Below are 25,633 nucleotides of genomic sequence, written 5' to 3'. Positions count from 1 at the left end.
GAAGGACTGCAAACTTGTTCCTTGCATGTCTTTCTGGAAAGCTGGGTGACACTGAAGCAGGACTGCTACCTTGCTGGCAGTGATGGGAGAGTAGCCATGCTAATACTGGATTGAACATGCACATACACAAATATAATAGTTAATAACAAATTATTAACAAATTAACAAAACAAAATATTTTTAGCTGGTGGAAGATGTCATGTAGTAGTGCCTGCTATTAACCCACATTGACCTTCTGTTTTAGGCTTTTACTCAAGCTGGTGGACAACCAAAAACAATGACATGCCACTGGTAGCCATGAGTGTGCTCCAGTACTGAAAACAATGCTCATTAGTTGGTTGACTGAAGTTAAATGTCATATAGCACCAGGTACAAAATATACTTATTAGGTAAAAAATTACTTGTAGTAGAATAGTTAAAATCCCATCAAAATGACAGTAAAATAAGAGTGTTTTTTGAATGTTCATGTTATAGTTCATTAAGTGCTCAATAACAGAGGCAGACCTTATTGCACCCAATTTGACTTTACCCTTGTGGCAGCATTGCTCGAATAGTTTGTCAGATGGCTGCTAAGCCACAAAATGCTTTGCGTGGCAAAATTTGCAAATAGTGTTCATGGGATAACAGTTATGAGCATTAAAATTTATTCCATCAAACTTATCGACATCAATAATGGCGTGGCATCTTGCTCACTGACTTTGTTGGCATTAATGCGATATTACCTCTGACCTGTTCACTCTTCGATTGTTTTCTCTGGGACTGGCAATTTCCTGAAGAGTCATATTTGCATGGTGATGATGATCATGTTCGCGTTCCCTTTGGTCATCAGTGATAGTTTGTCACTTGGCTTTAACCCGCTCCGCCCTTCTTATTTTTGCTGCTTCTTGCTGTGCAGTTACTCCTACAACAGACATTTGCCTTTCAGGTGGCATTGCAGTTACACTTTGTTGCTTAGATTAATAAGTATATTCCTAGTAATTTAACACTAAGTGCAAATAAAACAAATGAATAGAAAATCAAGTCAATTTGAAATAGCAAAAGTCATTATAAATGGTAACTGCCCCCCAAACAACCTAAATAAACTAACCAAAAAAAACCCACGAAATTAGGAAAATCTAATCAGTAGGAACAGTCAAGTACACAAAAGAGTCATTTGCAATGATTTTACAAAAATGTTTTGTGTGTGTATTTATAAAGGTAAGGAGCAGCATTAGCCAGATAGAGAGATAGATAGATAGATAGATAGATAGATAGATAGATAGATAGATAGATAGATAGATAGATAGATAGATAAATAGATAGATAGATAGATAGATAGATAGATAGATAGATAAATAGATAGATATTTGGGATCATGTCACTTTTTATACTGTTATTAGTTCTACAAAGATTAACTGCTATTTGTCAATCCCTAAAGTGAAACAATTGCTTGTTTCACTCAGAATCCAGTAAATAGATTCTATTTTCTCATTTCTATCTACTGTTCTTGGCTGTTAGCAAGAATCTAAACAATTGTTTGAATTTAAACCCTTTGATGCTGTCATTAAAATCTTGAGCTATGCTCTAAACAAGTGAGATATTTACTTTAGGTGGAGCATGTCTGGAAGCAAGATACATATAGATCATTTTGTCTCCTTGCGGCTCAGCCACGAAACCTGACACAAATCTCTGACTTCTCAATTAAGTTTACTGAATTTCCCTTTCCTTGCATTGCTCTGTGCTCATTTATCTTACTTGCTGCTTATGATATACCAGCTGATGCCAGTTCCCCTTTCATTTTTCCTTTTCGATTCTCCTGGATTTTGACATTTGGAGAAAGTTTGATGCTGATTTTATGTAAGTGACCCCTGATCCTTTGTTACATCTAAGGATACAACATTAAGGGAGGAAAAATCATATTGATTCTTTTTTTCAGGACCATTGTATGTTTGCGTAAACGTGTCTGTGTGTGTGTGTGTGTGTATGTATTTCTATCATCATCATCATCACCATTTATTTATATAGCGTCACTGATTCCGCAGCGCTGCACAGAGAACTCACTCACATCAGTCCCTGCCCCATTGGAGCTTACAGTCTAAATTCCCTAACATATACACACACACAGACAGACAGAGAAACACTAGGGTCAATTTTTGATAGCAGCCAATTAACCTACTAGTATGTTTTTGGAGTGTGGGAGGAAACTGGAGCACCCGGAGGAAACCCACGCAAACACGGGGAGAACAAACAAACTCCACACAGATAAGGCCATGGATGGGAATTGAACTCATGACCCTAGTGCTGTAAGGCAGATGTGCTAACCACTTAGCCACCGTGATGCCCATGTATATATTTCTATGTATATATTTATAGAGCTTTCATACTGTTCAAGTATACAAACATAAAAAAAACTATGCTTGGTAATTCACATGTACTTTCTTTATTATTGTAATTCGTTCTTCACATTTCTGACTACAGGTCAGTCTTCTGACTACTTTCATTTCTAATTGCTTATGGGCAAGTCTACCATCTGAAGAATAGGGAAAAACACCTGTTCAATAATTTGAAATATAATGAAGTGTTTGGCAATGCCTGTAGCAACTGTAAGTATATGACAGGAATTCAGTGACACGTTAGCTATCCAGCCCAACAACAGCCCACACCTTCTGTTTTTTGCTCCTCTCCACACATTAGATTAAACGCTCTCATATATTCATATATATATATATATATATATATATATATATATATATATATGTATATATATATATATATATATATATATATATATATATATATATGTGAGAGCGTTTAATCTAATGTGTCTTTATATATATATATATATATATATATATATATATATATATATATATATGAATTACCAAATTAGTGACTCCTTGCACTGGTCTTATTTACAAATTGTTAATTTCATCATAACAACTCTGTAGCACAATCGGCAAATATTCCATGGCTTCCTGACACTAGCTAAGCCCACCAGCCCTAGCTATTGTCCAGCTGCTACTCAGTGTCGGTGGCCCCACCAACCAGATCTCGCAATTCTTTTGTTCACAACAACACACCTCCGTAATCACACCCAAGTAGTGCACCCATGTGTCTGTGTGCTGTAGGAAAAACTGAGTGGGAATTTAACCCTGTCTGCAGTCTGTACCTTGAGATTTACCTATCCCTATGCAGGAGTGGTGTAGCAAACAATTCTATCTCTCACTATATAGATAGATAAATAGATAGATAGATAGATAGATAGATAGATAGATAGATAGATAGATAAACAGATTGGGCAAAGTTGAAATTTAGAAGTGGCGGTATGGAAATTTAGAAGTGAGGCTATAAAAAGTGTAATGGTAATGGAATTTAAAACTTTTACAATGAAGGCAGAATGAGGAGTCGCAAACCGTCGTTTACACCTCCACTTTGACCACTATATATATATATATATATATATATATATATATATATATATATATATATATATATATGACGAGCAGTTCGCATTTGAAGAAATCTGACAGAACCAAGATTTGGAGTTTCCGAGAAGATACAAAACATGATGCGATTCTTTGTGGTAAATCTGATCTGAAACTAGCCAAAAAATGTCCCTTCCAGAAAAATATGTAACCAAAACATTTGCTATACAGGAAGTGCATCATTGTACTTCTGGTTATTGCATTCAAAACTGGAAGGCATACTGCTGGAGTATGCATAAGATAGTTGAGATGCGCTGTTGCACCTCCTTGGTACTTGGTACTCATGAGGAATATAGACCTGCTATCCATGTGACTCACCTAAGAATCGCTGTTTTTGGATGTTATAGGGAAAACCAGTTTGTGTGAGTCCTGCTCTGGCACTTCCTGTTTGGCACTTCTGGTTATGTGTTCCAGGGTGGAATGCATATTGTTTGGAGTGGCTCATAGAGAATGCAAGGGAGCCATTGCCTCATATATTTTGCAAAGATATGCAGATTATAACCTTTTGATAAATTGTGAGCTACAGCTGAAGATAATCTGTGTTTGCATAAGAAGTCAGGTAACACCATGTTTTTTTTTTTTAATCAGTGGTAGTCATATTTTATAAGAAAGACAGACACTTATCCTGCCAACATGGAAATGCCGACAGGCTAAATGCTGGTATATACATTTCCCAGACACAGGTAAAATACAAACATTATTATTGCCAGCAGTGTAAGTGCTGACAGTCACAATGCCGACATTACAATGGCAATGCCATTGGGTGCACCTACTATACAGCTGCTGGACTCACCGGCAGTGAACTGTGCTAAAAATAAATTCTTGTAACACCCCTCACTCCCCAGTCATATTAATCCAAGTGCTGCCAGTCTAGTGCTAGTCGGAGGAAATTCGGGGGGACAAACAGAGTGGGGTCCCCCTATTCTCTTTCAATCAGCCTTAGGCTTAGCTGGCTGGGGCTGGTGGCACCATAGCAGGTGAACCAACAGCAGGGGATCCCCCGGAAATGATGTCAACCAGCACCAGGCTGGTCAGCATTTGGCTGGATTCCTTTGCGAGTTGGGGTCTGCAAAAAAAGTCTGGGGAGGGAGAGGCACATATTTTTTTACATGTATTTATTTATTTTTAATACTGTTTACTGCCGGTGGACCCACTGGCATTGCCGTTTTAATATCGGCATTGTGAGAATTGGCATTTTCACTGTCAGCAATCACAATGGGTCTGATTCATTATTGATCTTATCTGCTGTTTTTTATGGATCTTACAAAAATATTCTCTGCACATGCCCAGAAAAGGGAGATAAGAAGGAAAATCCATTACGTAAGTTAAGATTTTCTTATGTTAAAATGAAAATCCTTCTTAACTGTACTTAAGAAGTTCTCCGAACACTAAAGAAAAAAGGGTTGGGAAAGGGTGGGAAATGGGTAGATATTGGGACGGAGATCGTACTGACTTAAGAAAAGTAGGCGTTTGCCTCTGGATCTATCAAATAGATAAGAAAAATTGTTTAGAGTTTTTCTTAACTTCTTGCTTAAATTTAAGGAAGCTCAGGGTCATGTTTAAGTCCAAAACAACTATAGCAGCAGTGCTGAATAACAGCGCTAAACTGTTCAAAAAGCATAGTTCATTTAAAACACTCACAACTAAATATGCACAACATACATCTTAATACACTTCACTCAAAAAAAAAATTTTAATTTTATTTTATATTAATATCAAACATTAAACAATGTATGTGCACTCTTTTTTCAAAATACATATCTCTAGCAGCCTATGCCTTTTTTGATATTTTAAAAGACGGCTACTAATAATATGAAAGACATAACAGGTTAATTTATACGAACTTAAACCAAGCATACTCTTCTATAAGGGACACATAGGAAATCCACACAAACATGGGAAAGATTTATAAACTCTACAGAGATAAGGCTGTGAGTCCCCACTGTTGAAAGGGGGATTGTCTAACCACTAAGCCAGTATGCAAGTGGGAAGAATATGTGCATGATATAGACTAGAAAGAAAAGCTGAACATGAACTTCTCTCATAACAAACTTTTTTTCTTTTATAATTTTTTATTAATGTCAATAATTATACTATGAAATATTATAGTCCTTAATCCTTGGTAGATGCACACTTTAAATAATTTGCTATGGAAATTCATTGGTGTATAATATAATAATAATAATAATAATAATAATAATAATAATAATAATAATAATTGGATTTAAAATTGATTGTCATTGTTTTCCTTCTGCTTTTTCTTGGCACTTAGGTGTTTTTTACTTTTATCTGTGGATATTTTATATTTGGACTAAATTTATTTTGTAACAGTTGCTTGTCGGTGTTGTAGGTCCACACAAATTTCAACATGCAATATAGGCATATTCCACAAAATGGGTCAGGAATCGAATTTCTGACCCCACTGATGAAAAGTGGATTGTCTAACCACTAAGGCAACATTCTGATTGAGCATTTCATACATTATATAGACTTGAATGACAAGCACCATGTTTGAAAGTCCTATTAGGTTTAAATAAGTGTGAGTACATAAACAATAAATCAAGCTTAGAGCGCTCCTAAAAAATATCCTCCTCCTCGTCCCGCTTTCTAAAAATAAAAACAAACCAGATGCTTACATTTTTTTTAAAAAAAACTATAGGTTTCCTATTTTAATTAATGCCAATTGTAATGCATCCATTTAGATGATTATGACTATAGGGACTGTAGCAAAAACATGCATTGGTATTCCAACATAACACCCAGGAAAATTAATTTTATTTTTGGTTTTTAATTATCAAAGAACCATAATTATGTTTATGGCTAGATTTAAACAACAGATTTACACATTTGAGAATCAGTGTGTAAGTAAGAGTCAGTATGATATGCTGCATGAACTAAGTATTATTGGTAAGATAGCATTAAGCCACATACTGATAGAGGCGCCACATGTTCCTAAACACAGCATAAACATTAGCAGACACAAGTAGTATATAGTCCAAATTTACCTAGGGGAGATAATGGTTGTGTTAGGGGTGGGTCGCAGCCGGTATCAATTCGGCCCACTCCAACCAGAAACTCCTTTGAAATGCTGACACTAGCTTGCTCCTCCAGTGGGGTTAATTGTAGATCTTGTGGTGGGCCACCACCGGTTCTTTGAGCATGCCTCCTTCCCTCAATGATTTTTATTTTAACTTTTGTTTATTGTCAGACCAGATGTACAAAAAAAACATAGAACATAACATTGTTGACTTTCAATTTACACACATATATCACACTCACACACACACACACACACACACACACACACACACACACACACACACACACACTGCTAAATGTGTGTGCCTTGCCCTGGGTGGATAATTGTAAGAAAGTAACATGTAAATTTTTATGACTACACTTGGACACCACAATGGACATTTCCTAGGTAGAAATCTGGCCTTCAAATATAAATGACACACACAGGTAAAAAATGTGTCAATGTAACAATCAGCTGACTTATACTATGTTTACACTAAACCAAATTTTTGGGGGGATTTGAAAAGATAATAATATTTCCATTTCTGCACTTCATGGGACATCCTCCGGCATGGAGCGATGGCGTTCACTTGCACTGTGATTCCTTCCCAGTGTTGTATTTTTCTGAAGTGGACAGGTGCAAGGGTGCCCAGAGGGGGGGGGGGGGCAGGTACAAATTCCACGGGCCCTGGCCGGTCTTGTGGGGCCTGGGGCCACACTGAAGATCTATAGTTGAAAAAAAAATACTTTTTTTTTTGCTCGTGGGTGTCGCGCAGGCGCACCCGCTAGTGCAGAGGGGGATTGGTATTGTAGTCGCTAAATTCCCTTCAGCTTAGGTACCATCACACATCACTATGACATCACAGTGTCATCTGACAGCAGTGGTCACATGGTACACAGTGTAGACAGGCTGGGCAGAGGTGGGGCTTGTGTGGCTAAATTTGCTGGGCAGAGATAGGGGCATGTGTGATTAAAGCTGCTGGGCAGAGAGGGGCATGTGTTATTAAAGCTGCTGAGCAGAGAGGGGCATGTGTGACTATAGCTGCTGGGCAGTGAGGGGCATGTGTGATTAAAGCTGCTGGGCAGAGAGGAGCATGTGTGACTATAGCTGCTGGGCTGAGAGGTGGCATGTGTGACAAGAGCTGCTGGGCAGAGAGGGGGCATGTGTGACTAGACCTGGGGGGAATGTGTGATTAAATCATATGGGCAGAGAGGTGAATGTGTGATTAAAGAACTGGGCAGAAGGGGGGCAAGTGTGATTACAGCATGTGAGCAGAGAGGTGCATTTATGATTAAAGCAAGTGGGCAGAGAAGTGCATGTGTGATTAAAGCAGGTGGGCAGAGGGAGGCACATGTGATTAAAGCATGTGGGCAGAGTGAGGCACATGTGATTAAAGTATGTGGGCAGAGGGAGGCACATGTGATTAAAGCATGTGGGCAGAGGGGACATGTGTGAGTAATGCATTTTTCTGTAGGAGGGTGGCATAGTGCTTTTCACCTGCTAGACACGCTCTCAATGATGCACAGCAACACCCCCAATTATATGGCCACACCCCCTTTGGCGCCCTTTCACCCCCATGACTTTACATGCTAATCACCTATAGGGGGCCCCATGAAGATGCTGTACCGGAGCCCAAAATTCCCCTGGACAGGCGACTGGTTGCTCCATCGAATTTTTCAATTTCCATTTCCAAAATAAATGCAATCTCTCAGTCAGAAAAACTATGGTGCCGCCTTCTTGTTTCCACAATAGCTGTTGGAGTACTTGGCCCTGCATCAGACATATTTATCTATAATATAAAGAGAGTGGAAAAAATGGCTTATCTTATGTCAGAGAGAATCACCTTTTTACAAGTACCACAAAAAATCATTTTGACCTATATTACATTGTACTGACCCCAATAATGTTTTTAAAATCAAAACTTATATAAAACTTATATAGAGAGCTATGAAAAAGTCCTCACATAGGGGATGAAACGCGTCGCTATTTGAACATTGGCCCAAAAGCTATAAGTGTTTCTATATCGATGATCCAAACCGCTTATTAAGACCACTTAACTATCGTGAGTCATTTTATATGGCCAAAGCGGAACTTTTCTCTGATACCAACAGTACTACATGGACAACTGAGAGGTGCGCACCTTACTCCGATCGGGACATCTGACTGCAGAGACGCTGAAATTGAGGAACTTTTCTCCTCTACATGTGGACACTTCAAAAGGCAAGTAACTTGCTTAATATCCACAGTGTGGCAAATGTATTAATTGCAGTGTATGTACTCAGAAGATGAGTTTGGACTTTCACTTTACCCGGCAGTTCAAAGTGCTATAACCATTGGAGAATTACGGGACATTCAATCATCGGATAGTTGCAAGGGGTCAAATCATCGGACATGTTGACTTAATTAGGTCTGAGAGGTTTTTGGAATTAGAAAAAAGCAAATCCATCTCGCTCTAAGGTTAGGATTTCCTCATCATATGTACCTAAGAATTATTTATAATTATGTAGGAAATACATAATGAGGGGGTGCTCTCACAACCGAGGTTAATATCAAGAGAAAAATGGTGAAAAGAATCACCTAGGAGAGATTGTTAACTGAGGCACTTCAGTCCCTTGAAAAATTATTTAAAAACAAATTTTATTGAAAATTATCTATAAAATGGAATATACCAGATAACATCAAAGTCGGCGAATATTAAAATAAAGAAGTGATGAAAAATAAAGATAAGTGATAGAAATGGTTAAAAATACCCTTCCGAGAAGCCGGTGGTCACAAAATTGTGACACTTATAATTAACTGGGAATAATACCCATAATTATGGACATTGTATCAATGACATTCAAAATAACACAGTTTATTGAGATTTAATTACTTTCCCTATATTCATCGATACATAGTGTGTCACATATAGCCAGCAAGTGTGTCCACTCTAAATTGAATAACCGTAGTGTAAGAATGCACTTGTAGGGGTTATAATTATCAAAACCACTCAGGTGTGATAGTCTGACATAAACATACAAAGGAACTTAAATAAGTGTATGTATAGTTCCAAAAAATCAGGATTGGTACTCTAACGCAGCACCCTCTCATGCAATGTGTGAAAGAGAGGGGTTAACTTTATCATAACCACAGAGGATTTCCTTCTAACACATATCTGCTGTATTAGGGATTGAGTCAGTTCTGCCTTTAATCATACTGATAGTAAAGATCTGACTAGCGATATTAAGGGACCTCTAGTCACCTCCTGTTTGTCAGGCAGTATTGCCCTGGTGTTAAAACCCTAAACAAAGCGCACTGCAAAATTCAAAATTAATTACAACATTAGATAGAGTGTGACACGATCGCGGCTAACTCCGCTGACCGGCTTCACACTTCCGGGTGTGTGACGTCACGCATCACACGTGACCCGACGTACGTTTTGCCGTGATCGGCTTAGTCATGGGAAATTACCCATCTGAGATAGGGCTATCTCTTTATACTGTAGGCGTCCAATGGTATTGGATAATTGTTGATTGATGGCTTTTCAAGCCAGTTGTGTATTGGATCACAGGGATCCCATTATACTAAGGACATATACATACGTTCTTCAAAGGGAAATAGTAGCTGACTTAAGGGTAAAACGATTATTGATAGGATTATGTACAAATACATTAGAGAACCACTTTTATTGAATGATTATATAGATAAAAAGATAATATTATGAAGTGTGGATAAGGATATAATGTAAATACCACGTGAAAAGAAAAATACATATTGAAATTATACTAAAGTGAAATATGAATAATAAAGGGACTGTGTTTATAATGACAAATGAAGTGAAAAATAAACATAAAAATGAAACCAAACCCTAAGACTCTGAAAAGAGAGAGAAATAAGTGATGTGCAAAATGAATCCCCAGAATATAAGGTAAGTAATTCAGATAAGTGATTAAAATCTAGTGGGTATTAATTATCTATTTTAATATCTATTCTTCATTTGTTATTTCTTGTTTATTTATTTCTCTTTTATTCATTAACCATTTTATTATTTATTACTTATAATTTTATTCTCTATTTACCATTCATTATGTTTTTATTAATTTTCGTTTTATTGATGGTTTATTATTCGTTTTGTTTTTTGAATTATTATTTATTATTTATTATTTATTATTTTTATGAATGTTTTTTTATTATTTTATTTTTAACCTTTTTGTTTTTTAGTTGTTTATTTGTGTATTTTGTTATATATCATTTTATTATTTATTTGTTATTTTCAATTTTTGTTTTTTTGTTATTTTCAATTTTTTGTTTTTTATTTTTTTTATTTATGTTTTATTCTTTATTAGATGTTTATTATTTATTTTTATTTTTATATTATTTGTGCATATATTCTTATAATATTATGTGTATATTCTTATAGTATGTTTTATGATTTTTAATCTTTATTGAATTCAAATATTATTAAAGTGAAATATAAATTATAAATTGTAATACATGTGATATATGTTCGTATTATTATGTTAGCTTATTCAAAATGAATAAACTAAATTTTATTAAAAATTATAAAGTGAGTGCCTTCTATTTTATATTCTTTGTTATTTATTTTTTATTTATTTTTTATTTTTATATTTTTTTAATGTTTTATATCTTTTATTTTTTATTTTTTATTTTTTATGATTTGTAGTTACTTATTGTGACCTAAATAATTATAAATATACATCTAATATTAAATAATACACCTAAGAACATAAGGTTAACTAAATAAATCCAAACGTGATCTATGATATAACATGTATCTTATATGGGTATAAATAGAATAGAATGATAAAAATAACAATAATAAATCCACAAAAAATAATTAGGATAAAATGAAAATATACATAATCCTATTCACCCATCCTTTCTAATATGTAGTGAAGAAAAATATCCTTAGTATACTGTAATCATGCAACAGTATATAGATACACATATGTATATCCCTATTGCAAATCTATGGACACGTATTTCTACAAAAGTATAGAGAATGGTTCTCATTCCTTTCAAGGAAAATATTCTTTTCTCTTTGAGATCTCCAGAGAATGTTTCTACAGAAAGCAATAATAATTTATATTCTCATTGAGTCCATACGGCATAAGGGAGTGAAGTAAAAATATCCACCTGCTTTCTCTTTTCAGCAGTTCCTTCATAATGTCTCCTCCTCTTATCCCTATTGATACTTTTTCTATGCCAAATGCACATAAATGTTCAGTTTTTCCTTCATGTACTTGTAAAAAATGGCGTGCTACCGTGGTGAGTGGTTTGAAACGTTGTTGGTCCAGGTGAGCATGTCTGATATTCCCTATATGCTCTAAGATCCAAAGGGGATGAAACGCGTCGCTATTTGAACATTGGCCCAAAAGCTATAAGTGTTTCTATATCGATGATCCATACCGCTTATTAAGACCACTTAACTATCGTGAGTCATTTTATATTGCGAAAGCGGAACTTTTCTCTGTTACCAACAGTACTACACGGACAGCTGAGAGGTGTGCACCTCACTCCGATCGGGACATCTGACTGCAGAGACGCTGAAATTGAGGAACTTTTCTCCTCTACATGTGGACACTTCAAAAGGCAAGTAACTTGCTTAATATCCACAGTGTGGCAAATGTATTAATTGCAGTGTATGTACTCAGAGGATGAGTTTGGACTTTAACTTTACCCGGCAGTTCAAAGTGCTATAACCATTGGAGAATTACGGGACATTCAATCATCAGATAGTTGCAAGGGGTCAAATCATTGGACATGTTGATTTAATTAGGTCTGAAAGGTTTTTGGAATTATCTGAACATACAGAAACACTTATATGGTCCTTGAGTTTCTACCCCATTGATGCAATTGGGAAGTATATTACTAAATCACAAGTAGATTGTTCTCAAGTTTGAGATTTTATGGTATCATTTGGTATTATTTATATTTATATTAAAACAGATTGGTTTTTAAATGTATTGTTTCTGTGTTTTGCAGTCGTTGTGAAGTGTATCGAACTCCACTGTTCATTAGTATCCCAATTGAGAACATTAACCCGTGGAGCCCTCTGTTTCGCGCTGTCATGTTTTATCTAACAAAACTTATATATTGCCAAATCCAACAGCACAAAACAGGAAAGGAGTGAATAAACTATACAGCATCAGTAAAAAACTCCACGCAAGAAAGTTTAAAATTGTTACAGATAGAGGTGTCTGAAATTGCGAATAGCGGTAAACACTTCTCATACATCTGTAACACCCCTCACCCTCCTTCTGAGGACCAGATTAATGAAAGTCAATCTGACATTTTCCATTCCCTTGGAGGCCTGAATCATTAAGGAAGATATATGCCAAATGCCAAACCAAATGAACACCTTCCCAAAACTATCTTGCATTGAAGGGGGAAGTAAATGTTAAATATGAGGTCAGATTAAAATTTGAAAAAGAGCATCACGTACATCAACTAAGAATGTCAGAGTAAACCCACGCAAACATGGAAGAGAACATACAAACTCCACAAAGATAAGGCTATGATTGGCATTTGAACTCATGACCCCAGTGTTGTAAATGAGAAGTGCGAGTGACTAAACCACCGTGCTGCTTCACTGTGGTCTGCATTTTTGGTAAAGCTGAGTACATAACATAACATAACATACAAGCTATAGATGGCGAAAAAGCAAGGTTTCAAGACAATATTGCATTTTACTCCAAGGAGCCTGTCCCCTCAAATTCAATCCACCCCCCTCAGAATCTTAGGCCATTCATAGTATTAGATGTCAGCATGCACATAATAATGTGAATGTGACCTGTGGGCCACAATCCTTTTTCAAATTAAAAATGTACCTTGCCCTATCAAAGTTGCATTTGAGGGGGAGATACATCTAAAATATGGGGACAGATTTATCATTGTGGTAGTAAGATCACATTTGAACGACAGAGTAAAAATTAAGCTATGAAGTGTTTGTGTGTTACATGAAAACAAGCCATTACTTTTCATATTAGCTAAATACTAGCTCTTGCAAAAAAAACATAGGCTGGTTTTTGCAAAGTTCTTCTTGTGTTCCTTTCATTAATGAATAAGGCCCACAAGCTGCACACAGATGCTATGGCCTTGCTTAGTATTCAAACTCATGATGCCACTGTTATGAGAGAGAAGTGCTAATCCAAAGGTACCTGTGCAGAGCTTAACTGAAGTATATTTTTGGGTAATAAGGAAGAGTGGGTGTGTTGTGTTGTCTTTTTTCTTGAAGTACTGTTATCTAGCTCTAACATCTGTTGCACACATGCTGCATTGCTGTGCTTCTCACTCTAGTCGATAAAATGTATTTTTATTTCCAATTGAACATTGCCTTAGTGGTTAGCCAATCCACCTTCCAACAATGGAGTCATGAGTTTGATTCCTGTCTCATGACCTTTATCTGTGCGGAGGTTGTATGTACTATATTATGTATCTATTTTGAAACTTTCATGATATATATTTTTATAATACACAAATTTTAATATGCATGTATATTTATGCTAGCGAATTATTATGCAATGAACTTGCATCCACATTCTTAGATCTTCTTTGATTCTTTGATTTGAACTAAGAAGGTCTGTTGATTTAGTTCATTAAAAACTCTTCAAAGTGATTTGTCTCAGGTTCTATAAAAACATGTAAGTGTTAAAATGAATAATGAGTTTACAATTGTCCTGCATAAAACACTCCAATTGTGTTTTAACATTTTAGCACCTCCCACATTTGCCCTTATGTAACACTTTCTTATCTTTAAGAAGAAAGCGGATCTTAAGAAGCAGATCTTAAAGTGAACTAACTACTTAAGATCCATTGCATCTTACTTTCCTTTGCGCAAAAGACCTAAGATGGGCGTGTCTTTGAACTTTCTTCTCCTTGTTGAATTGCGAATTTCTTATCTTTCCATTTGTTCTTAAAATAGTCATCGCAACTTATGCACAAGATAACATCAGCAATGAATCAGACCCATTGTCAGTATTTTATCTGTGTCTGGGAAAATGAGATACCGCCATTTAGCCTGTTGGCATTTTTATTTTGGCAGGATATGCTTTATTTAATAACAGTCTTTTCTGTTGTTCTATATCAGTGTTGGCTAACCTGTGACACTCCAGGTGTTGTGAAACTACAAGTCCCAGCATGCTTTGCCAATATATATACCAGCTTGTTGCTGGAAGGGTATGCTGGGACTTGTAGTTTCACAATACCTGGAGTGTCACAGGTTAGCCAACACTGTTCTATATGGTTGTCTTGACAAAGGTCCTAATGTAGGACCAAAACATTGACTTGAATGTAAGATATGGAACTGAATTAAAAGAAAATTAAATCAGAAATGGTGATTTTATCTTTTCGTAAACTGCCATGTATTTTTACTGCTACTTTGTCATTATTTTTAGCCTGCCTGATCATTGCAGCCTTTGACAGAAAATTTGTGAAAAATTTGGACAGCTGTGAAGAGATCAATATCAAATAGACTGTAAATAACTGTATATGAATGTTAATTCAAGAAATACTAATACAGGGACAAAAGCAGCTCAATAATGTTTTAGGACCAAAAGAGGAGTCAGCACACATTATATATATATATATATATATATATATATATATATATATATATATATATATATATATTAGAGATGTTCACTGACTCCCATGTTTTGGTTTTGGTTTTGGAACTGGATTAACTTCGTATTTTGGTTTGGTTTCGGTGGCGTTACAAGTTAAGACTGCTATATAAGACTGTACACATCCACATATTGGGTTAGATGCCACTATATATTGATATATATATATATTGTGGCAAGAGCCCGCTACTGCAGAAGCACACGCGTACAACTTCTTCCTTTTTATGGTTCTTTATCGTCAGGATGGTAATAATGTTTTGACACCGTATACTTGCACAGCAATTATGGAGACCCTCAACGCTTACTATACATAGTCCAGCTCTCTGTCCAGATCAGCCAGCTAGCCCAGCGTTGATCTCTCTGAACAATGAAACAAGCAGGGTTTTATACCTGACACTCCTCCCACAGGCCTAGCTTAATGGACAGGTGACACACCCACCTTCTCTTTAAAAGGAAACGCCCATCCCTGGCTCTGTTGAGACTATCAGACCCACCCTGTCCGTTTGCTGAGAGGAAGCAGCTTTTAAATCATGTAAGTAAACCAATTTTAAACTACACATATGTTTTTACCTGGTTTAATCTCCACCTAGGTACATAACTGTGCCAATGTTTTACTCTACTTCCCTGCTTTCTCTGCATATTGCCAGCTAAATGCCTCCTTTTATTACACTATATATATATATATATATATATATATATATATATATATATATCTACTGTATATCATATTAGTAAATAATAAATAATGTTTGCTCACTTTTCACTAATTGTACTAAGTAGCTATATAAATATTAAGTAAAAGTTTGTCGATTTATAAAAACAGGAACATAATGGTAATAATATATCCCCAGTCAAAATTAGAGCACTAAAAATAAAAATTCCATTGAATTACCATTCAAATGTAAAAAGGCAAAATGAAAACAACACAATTTTAATAATAACACAATGAAAACAATACAGAAACAAATTAAACCATACAAATAAGTAACTGAAACATTAACAAAAAGGTTAACTTTTTTAATTAATATAAAAACTCCTTGAATCATTCTCATTTTTCACTTTAATATAATTATTCTTTTTTTCTTTCTATTATTTTGTTGTAATCGGAATGTAAGTATTGTAGATAAAATATATTTAGAATAAAAACTTATTAAACAATACGACTGCTTGCTATAAGCATTCAGCCATAACCCGATGACATGCAAATGAAACAATTAAAAAATGAGAGACTTTATTTTTGTACATGGTCCATAATTTATATAAAATAGCATATACCATATAGTACATTAGCACTTACTTTCTCATGGGTTTCATATAGCCATTAATGGAGAGGCCTGTATAAAAAGTAATGTTAGTATTAAATTTGCTCTTCTTAGTCACTCTACTCATTTCAAGTCATGTTTTCTACAGTGTCTACTGCAGAGCTTTATACTTTATGTTCACATGGTCACTCTAAAATTATCTTTCACCCCATGGTACAAAGAGTGCTGGGACTATACGCGCTAGCTTGCCAAAATGCAACCATCTCCTTAATATTCAGTGTCCTCAAAAGCAATATTAGATCTGTGTCAATAGCAATGGCAATACGAATGATTTAACAGAAGTAATATACACTATACTGTAAAAAAAAATACACTTAACTTACCCTATTAACAATTGATCATCAATTGGTACATTTATGAATATTTAAGAAGTGCTGTAAAGATTATTGTTGATAACATTGATAGGAAATAAATGGCCACATCAAAACGAATGGCTGCATTATCTAATAGAAGCTGTGGTCACTTGAGGTAACAATACATAACTACCGCCCAATCTCTCTTCTCCCATATGCCTCCAAATTACTTGAGCGGATTGTCTGCAGCCGCCTCACTAGACACCTCTCTGACAACTCCCTCCTTGACCCTCTCCAATCCGGCTACCACCCCCTCCACTCTACCGAAACAGCCCTGGCTAAAGTTACCAACGATCTCCTATCAGCCAAATCCAAGGGTCACTACTCCATACTCATCCTCCTTGAACTCTCAGCAGCCTTCGACGCCGTGGACCACCCCGTCCTACTGCAAACTCTTCTCTCTCTCGGCCTCTGCCTCTGTCCATGCCTGGTTCACCTCATACCTTGCTAATCGCTCGTTCTCTGTATCCACTTCTGGATCTTCCTCCACCCCCTCCCCTCTCCCTGTTGGAGTCCCTCAGGGCTCTGTTCTTGGCCCTTTACTCTTTTCGCTCTATACTTCCTCCCTTGGGGCTCTCATCTCCTCGTTCGGTCTTCAGTATCACCTATATGCTGATGATATTCAACTCTACATCTCTTCTCCTGATCTTTCCTCCTCCCTCCTGTCTCGTGTAACTGACTGTCTCTCAGCCATCTCCTCCTGGATGTCCTCACGCTTTCTTAAAATTAACATCTCCAAAACCAAACTCATTGTCTTTCCCCCACCCAGACTCCCTTCCCGCCATGACCTCTCCATCATTGTTAACAACTCCACTATCTCCTCTGTCTCCCAACTCTGCTGCCTATGAGTCACTCTTGACTCCTCTCTCTCTTTTGCCCCCACATTCAATCCCTTGCCCAAGCCTGTCGCTTCCAACTCCGTAACATTGCCCGCATCCGTCCCTTCCTCTCTCAAGATGCCACCAAAACTATCATCCATGCTCTCATCATCTCCCGCCTCAACTACTGCAACCTCCGCCTTACTGGCCTCCTCTGCTCCCACCTTGCCCCCCTCTGCTCTATACTCAATGCGACTGCGAGACTCATCTTCCTCTTACACCGCTCCTCCTCTACCTCCCCTCTCTGTCTTGCCTTACACTGGCTCCCCTTCCCCTACAGAATCCTTTTCAAACTCCTCACAACCACTTACTAGGCTCTCTCCCAGTCTACTGCCCCTTATATCTCTAACCTCCTCTCCATTCACACTCCCGCCCGCTCCCTGCGCTCCGCCAATGATCGCTGCCTCTCCTCCACTCTGATCACCTCTTCCCACTCTAGAATCCAAGATTTCTCCCGTGCTGCCCCCCTTCACTGGAATGACCTCCCTCGCGCCATCCGTCTCTCACCCAATCTGTGCTCCTTCAAGTGGGCACTAAAAACTCACCTGTTCCTTAAGGCCTACCAACCATCCACTTAACCTCTCGCCTCTTCTGTTTCTCCCCTGGCCCCTTTCTCTCTCCCCGTTGCTTCACTGGCTCCCTTCTGTGCCTGATTTTGTTTACCCTCCTTTAGTAAGCTCGTATGAGCAGGGCCCCTATTCCCTCCTGTCTCTATACCTGTTCTTCCGCACCGACTCTACTGTATTTGCCTGCCTGGAGTTTCTGAAGTACTGGTACTTTATGTTTATTGTTCTGTACTGTTTTACCCTGTATAGTCTACTGTCCGTACCATGTACGGCGCTGCGGATACCTTGTGGCGCCTTACAAATAAATGATAATAATAATAATAATAATAATAATAATAATAATAATAATATACAAGCCGGAATAAATTAATAATATATCAAACCAACTCATATTAGAACTCAAAAATTATCTGTGTACAATTGTCAAATGACTGGGGAAAGAAGAAAACAACAACAGATTAATGTTGAATAGCCAATTTACATAGTTAACATTAGATCAAAGGAATGGCCTTAGTGAAATGAATGGCTGAATTGGCTTATGGAAGCCCTAGTCAATGTGGTTGATGAACAGCAGTATAATAAATAAATAAAAATAATTCTAAACAATCATGCCAGCTTACTGTATTGTTAAATGCTCAATTGACTGATACAAATGTATACTTTAAAACAATATTGTATTGTATTAATTGGATTTTTTAACAATATTCAGTTCACACATTATACATTACATACTGTTTGAAAAGAAGAAGGATGGCAGCAAAAGTTGGAAATTGCAAAGGTTTTTTTATTTCATTCAGCTAGCGTAAATTCTGCTGGCCACTGTATTTAATACTACAATTATGGTCTTCTGCATGCATATTTGTAATTGTAACTTTAGAAAAATAATAGACAAATCCAAGAGATATGGAATGGATTGGTGGATGAAAGGTACACCCAATTAGTAGAATGGTATCACATTTCAACTGCTGTACCTTTCTGGACAACAGGTCCCACACAAAGAGATTACTATGAAATAATCTATTTGCTTAGTTAACATTACAAGAAATTAATATTTGCTGGCTAATGGAAGCCCCAATCACTTGAGGTCTCTGTTCGTTTATAAATATATAAACCAGAATATAGTAAGTAAATATATATAAAAGCATAAAAGCATGAAAACTCATTCATCCTATTTTATTTAACAAAACCTTAAAATTAACTTATTTGATCTGGACTTACTTTATGTCCTGCTCCCTATTCATGCCTTAATAATTAATAAATGTAGGGACAAATTTATTGTTGGGATACGGCATTTCGTAAATCAACTTTAATATTAGTGCAAAAACAAAGCATTTAAGTATTTGTGTGCTAAATGAAAAAACAGCCACTATTTTCCTTGCATGCAAAACAATAAGTCAATTAGTACACATTGCATTGTAATATGGTTTGTCCAGATGCAAATTTGCTCCTTGTCTTTGCTACTTACTCAAACTTATGCCCAGAGTGTGTATTGTGATCATATACTTTTTAGCCCATTTGTTCCCCCCTCCCCACAACCCCAGTTATGTTTTAAACCTACAGTATTATTGTGTGTATTGTATATGTTTTTTTCAGGATACATATTATTGTAAATGCAAAAAGTGTACTGACTTCTAAGGCAGTATGCCAACAGCAGGGCTGTGGAGGGGAAATAAACATTTCTAATTCCTTTATTATTTTAAAGTGGGGTTGCATTATTGAACAAATATATGAAACTTGCAGTATGTTATTGATTAATTTGTTAAGCTACACATGTGTTATGCATTGTATTTCTTCCACAAAGGATAAAAAAGATTAAGTTTAACTCAGTTGGTGAGGATATTGTATACACATTGTAATATGCAATTACAACTTGACAGTGATGCTCAGCACCTCAGCAAATCATTAAAGTAAAGTTTCTGGCACTAGATCTGTCAGCTCTCCATAGCAAGTGGGTGATTGCAGTAAAATAGGAATAGTTAAAGACACATCAGGAGCGGATTTCCTGCCATAAAGAACATGCATTTAAATTAGGTAATGTGAGACATAAAGGTTTAAATAGAAGGCAATGATGTACAGAATTTAGAAATATTTATTCACTCAGCAAGTGCACAATAAGAAAACCTTGAGACTGTGGAAGAAAGATGGGGTGGCTGGGGAATGCGTAATATATTTGGAGGTGGCGTAGGTACATGTAAACTTTTATTATAATATATGTATTATATGCTGCATGATCTGAGTTACTGTGCTTACTTATTATTTCCTCATTATTTCCATATTTCATGCACCTATACATTTTCCAAAAAGGTCCCAACATTCCAAGACCCAAACAAGAGTCCAGTACCAGGTTGTGGAAGCTTGAATAATATGGAGGTGAGAGCAAAACAGTTTTAATACATAATATGGCATGTCCAAAGAGGCGAAGCCAAACCCCATGTTGACCACTCCCTCAACACTATGTGTCTATGGTCCCTTCAGCGGCACATTCAGGTGGCATACTACTCTTATCCTGCTCATCTATGGAGGGGGCCCATAAAGTTGCTCTACCAGGGCCCCAAATTCCTTTTGATGGCCCTGCTATCATTTATATTTCTATTCTCCCCATTTGCAAAACCCATATCTATGTGATTTTGCCTATTTGAGAGTCTTTCTAATGCCTATCTATGATATTTTATGTTAATGACCAGACTACATGTTACTTATAGGAGATGTTTTCAGATTAACCATGAATAACTTTTATTTAATAGCTTCAACTACAATTGATATTGATGCATTAGGATCATTAAGGCTTTCTATTTGCAACATAGTTTTGTAATTATCATCTTATTCAATGTTGCCATGACTATTCACATAGTTATTTTCACATAATTAGGGCAAACTTGGCTGTTGTTTGACAAACCACCGGGAAAACCGTCAAAAAAAGAGGCGAGATTGCTCAAACTGCATGCTGCTTGAGCTATATTGTCATTCAGAACATAAGAGGAAGCACCATTAACTATAAATTATGGGGGCAATTATAAATTATTGATCAAGGGGTAAAATTATTTATAATTAACTTATGGGGAATATTTAATTAGCTAACACTTGTAAAATCGAAGTTTCAAAACATCACCTAAAACCCTTAAAACATTCCAATAAAATGACGAATATACATGGGAAAATAATTCTCTTAATTTCTTATGCATTAATACCCCTATATCAATTGAATATTTACATGAGATAAATTACATTCTCCTAATTAATTAAATAAAGCTTATGCAATGCAACTGGCAAAATATATAGGTGCAACTGATGGGCAGGATAGCAACTATAACTATTAAAATAATTTACCTTTTATCAAGATTTACAACCCATTTTTTTAAAATGCTTGTGGAAAGGGAAAAAATAGACTGGCCCTATAGAATGAAAATTTGGGGATCAGTCAACAAATATAAATATCTACCTCTTTTGATGTAAGTCAGGCTTTCCAAAGCTTAATCTCAGTATTTTCACAGCTAAATTGGTATGAAAATTGAATATGCACGTTGTAAGGATGGCCTCTTTTTTATCCCTTCTGAAAACTAAATACTAGCTTTAGTTACCCAAACCATGAGTTTTATAGACACTTATAAGTTAAATCTTGTGTGTAAACCATGACAGATTAACAGAACACACTAAAAACCCTTTGCTTATTCATTAACAATTTTCTAACTAACCCTCCAAAAATGCTCCATCTCCACATGGTAGAAACCATTAGCCATCTAAGTCATTTTTCTTAAAATTTGGGAAGCAGGCATAGAATGCAAATTTCACCACCTAGAAGTAAGTTCAAATCTATTTTCACATGTGTTATTTTCACATTGTACCCACACATATTGAGTTACTATACAAACTATCACCTAGAATATACCTTACCGCCTGACCCGACTGATAGAGTTTTCCCAGAAATCTACACTAGGTGCTGGAGAAATTACATAACTATAACTGACCAACCACATTTTTTGCTCAAGCCAATGTACCCCTAGAGCCAACCAAAGTAATATTGCCCATATACCCTTCAAACTGGGAGAGACACATTTATTACCTGGCTGGCCATATATCATCAACAAAAGCACGGTATCTCAAGCTTGGAAATCAGAAGACAGTTGAGGAACATAGGTGTCACTATTTGCCTCCAGCTACACTGCAGCATCTTCTCTGTAGATGATGCTTTGCCTTCTGCAGATCCTGCCTACTAGGGGCTAACTTCCCTCATTGAATGCAGATCCTAATCAACTGTGGTTGGCATTTAAGAGACTGTCTTTCCTTGCAATCTGAGCCAGTTCATCAGTTGTCTTTGCTGCAGCTGGTTTCTCAGAGTATCTCCTGTATTCTGATTCTGACTGGCTTCCTGATTATCTCACATGCCTGGCATCCAGCTCCAGGTATGCTACTACCTGGTATGCAGCTCCAAGCTTCCAAGCTTATCTGGACCTCTGTGCTACCTATGCCTGTAGACTATTGCTACCACCTGGAATCCAGCGCCAAGCTTCCCGTCTTACCTGGACCTCCATGCAACCTGTGCCTGTAGACTATTGCTACTGTCTGGTATCCTGCTTATAGGTTTTCCAGCTTCTCCTGGATATTCGGATTCTCTGTGCCTACAGATTACCTCACCTGCCTGGAAAGACAGAATCTTCAGCTTCTCGGCCAAACCTGCATACACTGACCATCTAGTACTTGTGTTATCTGCCATTCATTTGCTATATCTCTGTTTTACCTGTATGTTTCATGCTTCAAATAAATCACCTTGTTTCATTTATATTTCTCTCTGTGGCGTTCATACTGGGAATCTTGACAATAGGGGCCAATTTAACAGGCACCTAATCCCGCAAAAATGGCAGTTTTTGGGAAACCACCACAATTTTAAGTATCTCTACTATTTATAACTAGGGGATTGCAGCAGATATTAAATATATCTGCTGAGGTCCCACTGTTATCAGACACATTAGCATTCCCGATAAGATTCTATGAAGACTGCTATTTTTCATGATTCAGTAAGATCTGAAAAGATTTTCGGAAATTGTGCCTGATGGCTAAAACCATCTGAAAATGCGGTAAAGGGATCTTTGGATCTCTGACCGCGTCTTACCTGCTTTTCCCTCTGGTTACTATCGCAAATGTGTCCACTTTGCTTTAGTGACCATTAAAAAGATAGGCGATAGGTGCTATCCGGGACAGCCATTTATCTTGGCAGAACACTTTTAATAAATGCTCACAATCTTCATTCCTTATCATTGCGATAAGGAATGAATATGATAATGTCAAAAATATGTTGTGTCCTTGGGGTATATTTCCATAGAACTGCCGAATCCCGACACTTTGAAGTCATTTTCTTCAAACGGCAATACTATTAAAGACAAAACTCGATGGGCTTTGTCTTTAATAAAAGTGTTGTTTTGTGTTATTATGACATTTTGTATTAATGAGGTGGTTTTGTTACCCACTTATCTGTTCTTGTGAATCTCTGTTGAAACTGTCTTAAAAATTTCAATAAAGATAAATATTATAAAAAAAAAAGTGTTGTTTTACAAAATTCCTTCAAAGTGCCAGGAATCGGCGGTTCCACAGAACCGTCGAATAGCAAATATACCCATTTGTATCTAAAATTCACTACCAATAACTTTGGTAATGAACAGACCTTGGCAATAATGAATGTAAAGCTTTAAAATAACCAAAGACTAAATTCATTTCACTGCCATAGTAAATAGGAATGGACTGTGATCAGTACATGTGAGACACTTTGTTATAACAACTGTTTTGTTTGTAATTTTTCTGTAGCAATCTAAAGTCCAACAAAATTTACAATATTCAAAGTTTTATATAACTTTGATATATGTATCTATTATATTAGTTTATGTTATGATCTGAAATTTTAGTATTAACTTATTTTAGTTCATAAGATTTAATTTACCATATATGTAATGTGAGTGATTCAGTTTACCCTATTACCTTTGTAAATCTGAAAAAGGGTGCATAGTGGAATTGGGAATAAAGCAAAAATAAATGCATGTAAAATCATAACTGCAAAATAAAAACAATTCAATAAACTGATATACGATAAATAGATCATTTCAAATAGTATAAAGACACTGCTGAGCAGACCCATTTTGTTTGCTGTTCCTGGGCGATTCTTATCTGAAAATTTGCCTCTGAAAAAATCACCAAGAGGGTTATGAAACAAGTATTCACTGGATAATCCTTTACTTACAGTGATCAATGATGTAAGAAGGGTTTTTCATATATTACCCTTTACTATTGGGAATTGAATTGATTGTATGCTCCGTGATTAAAGACAGTTTTTGAGTGAGGAATAAATGGTAAACAAGGATTGTGAAGGATATTAATATTACCGATATAATATTCATGATGTTATCGACAATTCCTGTGAGATTGTACTTCAGTGTTAAAGTTCTTGACGTTTCCAGTCGGCCATTAGAGGGACACAGACACTCTCTGTCAGGTGGATTGCAATGCAGTGGTCTCCTAAGACTGCTACAGTACATCTTATTGTTTTTACAATTATACACCATTCTAAATATCCTTAATCAACACCTACTGTCTAAGATTCACTGTCAATTTGAGTGAAACTGGCACTAAAAAGGAAACAAGGCTATAAGTAGCTAAGTGGAGTGCCGTGAATTACATGTGGATGTTACTATCTTTCATTTGGATCATACTTGCATAGTGTTGGGTACTGATTTCAGACAGTGGAAATCCCAACACTTATCCTGTAAATGTCAACATTTTTCCTTCATCGACAGGCTGAATATACTGACAGTATGATGACAACAGTAGTACTGTCGACAAGCACAATGTTGACATTAAATGAACAATGCCGGACCACTGACATAATACATGTTAAAAAAAAATAAAAAATTTAATAGCGTTTCACCCCATGCCTAGTGCTGATAGTACAAAAATCAGAGGAACCACATGCATTTCGTCCCCCTGATTTTCATCCAGTTATAGGCTGTGCCAGCCGGGGCTGGTGGCACTATAGCAGGCAAACCTGCAGAGTGGGGTCTCCCTGCATAATGACACAGTGATCAGTATGGGACTGAATTCCCAACAGAGATGGGGTCTGCAAAAGAAAAAATGTGGGCCCACTCCCTAGGAGTACGCAGCCCCATACTGAAAGCACTAGGGCCCACTGTGACATGTAGTGCCCCAATCCAAAATGTAAATAAACCAGACACCTCTTTTCAACCACAAAATTCATATCTTGAAAGCTTTAAATCCAAATGGCAATAAAAAAAAAAGATCAAAAAAATCTTCCAAGTGTGGATAAAAAAATGTGTTCATTCTTTCTGCTTGATAAACCAAAATAATCCACTTGAACATGCTTGCCAAAATAACAAACTCTAAATACACACCTCAAACTAGTACTTG

General features: G+C 36.5%; 1 long non-coding RNA gene across 2 annotated transcripts in view; it reads right to left on the bottom strand.

Moving 5' to 3' along the window:
* Positions 1-25,633, bottom strand: part of LOC142141414 (uncharacterized) — a 38,881-nt gene that overhangs the window by 559 nt on the left and 12,689 nt on the right. For both annotated transcript variants that reach the window (XR_012688665.1, XR_012688664.1), the window contains exon 2: positions 723-901. This is a non-coding gene — a long non-coding RNA (uncharacterized LOC142141414). The remainder of the gene's footprint in view (positions 1-722; positions 902-25,633) is intronic.

Source organism: Mixophyes fleayi, chromosome 2 (genome assembly GCF_038048845.1).
Source record: "Mixophyes fleayi isolate aMixFle1 chromosome 2, aMixFle1.hap1, whole genome shotgun sequence".
NCBI lineage: Eukaryota > Metazoa > Chordata > Amphibia > Anura > Limnodynastidae > Mixophyes > Mixophyes fleayi.
The sequence above is the reverse complement of the archived record's forward strand: the minus strand, read 5'-3'. Positions and strand labels throughout refer to the sequence as shown.